Below are 5,978 nucleotides of genomic sequence, written 5' to 3' on the forward strand. Positions count from 1 at the left end.
AGCGTGATGGTATGAGGTGCCATTGCTTACACGTCTCGGTCACCTCTTGTTCGCATTGACGGCACTTTGAACAGTGGTCGTTACATTTCAGATGTATTACGACCCGTGGCTCTATCCTTCATTCGATCACTGCGAAACCCTACATTTCAGCAGGATAACGCACGACCGCATGTTGCAGGTCCTGTACGGGCCTTTCTGGATACAGAAAATGTTCGACTGCTGCCCTGGCCAGCACATTCTCCAGATCTCTCACCAATTGAAAACGCCTGGTCAATGGTGGCCGACCAACTGGCTCGTCACAATACGCCAGTCACTACTCTTGATGAACTGTGGTATCGTGTTGAAGCTGCATGGGCAGCTATACCTGTACACGCCTTCCAAGCTTTGTTTGACTCAATGCCCAGGCGTATCAAAGCCATTATTACGGCTAGAGGTGGTTGTTCTGGGTACTGATTTCTCAGGATCTATGCACCCAAATTGCGTGAAAATGTAATCACATGTCAGTGCTAGTATAATATATTTGTCCAATGAATACCCGTTTATCATCTACATTTCTTCTTGGTGTAACAATTTTAATGGCCAGTAGTGTAAATCCTATAGCACTCATCTGGTTCGTTATCGGGCGCTATCAGCGCGTGCGCAAATTAGCGGCCAGTTATTTACGCGAATTACGTGACCTGTGCATAGACATTTAATGCCACCTCCAAAAACCTACCAAGAATCTGTGGGTTCCACAATACGCAGAATCAGTGTTGTATTTCGTTACAAAGACGGACAAACAAGCTATTAAGCAGGTAATCATAACGTTTTGGCTCATTATTGTATGTGGAGTTATTTAAGAACCCAGAATACCTGTGGAAGTTGTTCAATTATTGGCTACAATGAGCTGCTCCAACGTCGAGATAAATCAGATAAATTAAAATTTTCTTACACTACTTGTTCTCAGTCATTTTAATAGGTTCATAGCCCCCGGTTTCTGGGATACACTCAATTTCAGAATTTTTATGGGCAGATGAGAACTAGTAAGGTTACGCATATGTCATCAGCAAATTGATACATCTGATTAGCTTACCTGCTGTTGTCACACAACTCTTCGTTGGAAACAGTCTGTAACTAAATCAATTAAATAGATGTTAAACAGAGTAGGTAACAGAAAATAGATTTTTCTAACCACCCTTCCAATGAATTAATTAACACATTGGTAACCGAAGGATGTAGATCTGAGAGATGTATTGTTGTGACCTTTTAATAAGATTTGATGTTGTCTTAGTATCAGGGCGGTGGCTGCTCCCTCTGTCCTTGGGAACGGGCCTCTCCAGCGGAAGTTGTAATGTGGTGGGGCTCGCGACGCAACAGAACGAATGGTCACCCTGCCACAGGCAGCCGCAACCACATTAGTTCTCCTCGAGAATCCATTGTGCGTGGCTGGAGCCGACAGCGGTCTCTTTGTCCTGCTGACACAGCTGACCTTATTGCCCTGCAGAAGGCTCATTCAGCCACTAAACGCCACAGAATAAGCCAGTATTATCCCCAGGTTTGCTGATTTATTTGCACTAGTCTCATGCCGACACGAGCGAACGTCGTGACACCGCATACACCACCTCAATAATCTCAGTTATTTGCAAACTTCTTATTACGAATTATAAGATGTGCACTTTTCAAACCAAACTTACTTCTTTGTGGATTGTCTGGCTACGGTCTTCTTTCTTACAATTTAACAGCTTGGTTCAAAATATCTGTCTCATCATTACAAAATCAATCTGAAGGCATCCAGTCTCTCCAGATCTCTTCCATGTACCGGGTGATCAAAGAGTCAGTATAAATTTGAAAACTGAATAAATCACGGAATAACGTAGATAGAGAGGTACAAATTGACACACATGCTTGGAATGACATGGGGTTTTATTATAACCAAAAAAAAAAAATACAAAAGTTCAAAAAATGTTTGACAGATGGCGCTTCATCTGATCAGAATAGCAATAATTAGCACAACAAAGTAAGACAAAGCAGAGATTATGTTCTTTACAGGAAATGCTCAATACGTCCACCATCATTCCTCAACAATAGCTGTAGTCGAGGAATAATGTTGTGAACAGCACTGTAAAGCACGTCCGGAGTTATGGTGAGGCAATAATCGCACGGACTGAGGTCTGGGAACCTGGGAGGCCAAGCATGACGTAAGTGGCATCTGAGCACACGATCATCACCAAACGACGCGCGCAAGAGATCTTTCACGCGTCTAGCAATAGGGGGTGGAGCGCCATCCTGCATAAACATCGTACGTCCCAGCAGGTGTTTATCAGCCAGGCTGGGGATGATGCGATTCTGTAACATATCATTACAGCTCCTTTTATACTCGATTGTCATGCGCAGTCACTGACGTTTTGCTGTCCAGCGCCATCTGTCGGACATTTTGTGAACTTTGTTTTTTTGTTCTAATAAAACCCCATGTCATTCCAAGCATGTATGTCAATTTTTACCCTCTCTATCTACATTATTCCGTGGTTTATTAAGTTTTCAAATTTATACTGACTTTTTGATCACCCGGTATATAACTTTCTTACATGATTCTTAAACCAAGTGTTGGCCATAATTAAATTATGCTCTTTGGAAGTTTCTGTCAGATGGCTTCCTCTTTTTCACTATCATCTCCCCCCTCCCTCCCTCCCCCCCCCCCCCCCCCCCCACCAGACAATGTTCTCTTACTATTTTTCCTTCTCTTTCATTTTCATATTGTTGAATTCCAATTCCTTACCACAACTGTATTTCCGTTCCCTTAACTGTCTGAAAAACTTCTTTTATCTCATCACACGTTCTTGCAATACCTTCATAATTTGCAGAGATAGTTGGCACATAAACTTCTACTACTGTGCTGACTCTTGGCTACGATATTGTGTTCTCTATGCTGTTCTTAGCAACCTACACACACTCCTATTATTTATTCGCTATTAGGCTTGCACCCGCATCACCCCTATTTTATTTGCGTTGATACCCCTATATCGACCTGACCAGAAGTCCTGTTCTTTCTGCCACCACACTTAACTAATTCGCACTATTTTCAACTTCGCACTATCCATTTCCCATTTGAATTCTCGAACCAACTTACCTGATTAAGCGACATTCCACACCCCAGCCTATATAATACCAGTATTATTTTTTTCTGATGGTATTCTCCTGGAGATCTGAATGGAGGACTATTTTACATCGGGAATATTTTACGCAACAGGATACCATCATAATTTAACCATACATTAGAGCTTCATAGCATTGGAAAAAGTAACGGCTGTAGTATCCCCTTGCTTCCAATCGTTCACAATACTGTATAGCAAGGCCATACTGGCTAATGTTATAAGACCAGGTCAATCGATCATAACTAGTGAAAAGCCCGCAGGCCCTCTTCAGCAACCACATGTTTGTCTGACCTATCTGCAAATAGCCCTCTGTTGTGGTTGCACCTACTGTACGGCTATCTGTATCACTGAGGCATGCCAGTCACCCCGCTTCACCAAGGCTCAAATGGTTTAAATGGCTCTGAACACTATGAGACTTAACATCTGAGGTCATCAGTCCCCTAGAACTTAGAACTACTTAAACCTAACTAACCTAAGGACATCACACACATCTATGCGCGAGGCAGGATTCGAACCTGCGACCATAGTGGTCGCGCGGTTCCATACTTAACCAAGGCCCGTCGTTCATGGTGTGTCTTTGTGAATAATGGCCTGCATAACGCAGAGCACCTATTATCCCACACGTCTGGAAGACATCAGCAAAAACTGGAAGAATACTTCATATACGTCAAGTGCATGTTCCGACCATCAGCCAAGACGAATGCATTGTTGGGATCAGTCAAGGATGACCTAGAGTTTATCCCACGCACTTTCCATGTGGGAAACTGCGTGTAGGACAGAATATTTGGACGATGAAGGAGAGATGCACTGAGTGTAAACGCCACAAAGACAATCAACAGCTGACAGTGACCGCTGTGGCAGCGCACTGTTTAGTATCGCTAGCATATTCGTCACCCACACAGTGTGAAGTGCCCTCTCAAAGCTATGGGGGAGACGGTACATTTAACTTATCTCCAACCAGCACACCACTGGGCGAGTTCGCTCTTCCATCACTCGCTGTCTCCAATGGCAGCTGCCGTGAATATACTCTACTAGAGGACGCATCACTGCCTGTGATTCTGATTGATTCGCGCATCTTTTGAAGCAGCCGCAACTCAGAGCTTCGCCCCCCCCCCCCCCTTCCGGCCAGACTCAGTGAGCAGTAATATGGTAGACTGCAACGAGGAAAATACACCGATGTGAAGCGATCATCACAAAGTCTCATTGTACAAAACTCAGCACCAAAGATGGTTCTGCAGCGCTTCAAAGTTACGTGTATCTCGCTTATTAAGCGTGCATATTGTAAATTAACTTATTAGTGTGTTATCTTTTTGTAGATTTGTGATTATTTTTATTGCCTTTGCCTACTACCAAGACACCAGATACCCACTGGCGAGTGCCGGCCGGAGTGGCCGTGCGGTTCTAGGCGCTACAGTCTGGAACCGAGCGACCGCTACGGTCGCAGGTTCGAATCCTACCTCGGGCATGTATGTGTGTGGCGTCCATAGGTTAGTTAGGTTTAATTAGTTCTAAGTTCTAGGCGACTGATGACCTCAGAAGTTAAGTCGCATAGTGCTCAGAGCCATTTGAACCATTTGAACCCACTGGCGAGAAGGATGGGACCTGAACCCACACTTGCAGAGCACGCCCTGCATTGGTGAAAGTCTTTGTTCTTAAAAAGTGCTCTTTGAATGCAATATATAAAGATACGTCTACCATCAGTGCGTTTCGTAGCTTTTCATTCATGTTCTAGTCCCAATATTTTTGCATGGATGCTTTTGATTTATTTCATTTAACTCTTCAGGACAGTGTGTATTCTACTGGTAAGCAACTTTCCCATGCCATTGTTCATCACACTGCATCACTTACGAGCGACGTGGTGCAGTGGTTGACACATTGGATTCGCATTTTGGAGGACGGCGAAAGGGCACGACCGATTTCCATCCCAATCTTTGACACAATCCGAGCCTGAGCTCCGTCTCTAATGAGCTCGATATCGACGGGACATTAAACTCAATCTTGAAACTTCCTGGCAGATTAAAACTGTGTGCCCGACCGAGACTCGAACTCAGGACCTTTGCCTTTCGCGGGCAATTGTTCTACCAACTGAGCTACCGAAGCACGACTCACACCCGGTACTCACAGCTTTACTTCTGCCAGTACCTCGTGCTTCGGTAGCTCAGTTGGTAGAGCAATTGCCCGCGAAAGGCAAAGGTCCCGAGTTCGAGTCTCGGTCGGGCACACAGTTTTAATCTGCCAGGAAGTTTCATATCAGCGCACACTCCGCTGCAGAGTGAAAATCTCATTCTGGAAACTCAATCTTTCCTCCTTCATCTCTCACGCACCTACCATGAATTACGACAATATTAACTTGTTGCAACAACCCAACACTAGCGACTGCATCCTAAAATAGGCTGTAGAGATCCGGTTATATGACGAACTAACAATCTTTGAATTGTGCAAGATCAGGGATCCAGCTTTCAGCGTGATCAAAGTACAGCGACGATCTACGTGGCAATCCATTCCGATCATGCCAACTGAAGAAGACAAGAAAGCATTGTCGTCAGGCTGACAAAGACACGCGACCGGCGCCCGCCGAGGCGCAACTGGAGACGCTGGATCGAACCCTGACATCGTCTCCCCGCCTCCCCCCCATCCCCCCCCCCCCCCCCCCGGCGGGGCAGAATCTGGCCCACCAGAGCTGGCTGGTTGTTGGTAGTGGTCAGGAGTGAGAGGAGAGAATATAGGCGGTGCCAAGCAAAAACAATCAGTCATAAGGAACGCCTGGAAATGGCAAGAAGTTCTCTTGCCTAAATACACTAATGGCCATTAAAATTGCTACACCACGAAGATGACGTGCAACAGACG

The 5,978-nt window shown here is 45.0% G+C and overlaps 1 non-coding gene across 1 annotated transcript; it reads left to right on the forward strand.

Annotated features, from left to right (window-relative positions):
* Positions 1-5,277: 5,277 nt before the first annotated feature.
* Trnas-cga (transfer RNA serine (anticodon CGA)) lies at positions 5,278-5,352 on the forward strand. Its single transcript has one exon. It is a non-coding gene; the product is annotated as a tRNA-Ser (tRNA).
* Positions 5,353-5,978: the final 626 nt, after the last annotated feature.

This window comes from Schistocerca serialis, chromosome 2 (genome assembly GCF_023864345.2).
Source record: "Schistocerca serialis cubense isolate TAMUIC-IGC-003099 chromosome 2, iqSchSeri2.2, whole genome shotgun sequence".
In the NCBI taxonomy this organism is placed as follows: Eukaryota; Metazoa; Arthropoda; class Insecta; order Orthoptera; family Acrididae; genus Schistocerca; species Schistocerca serialis.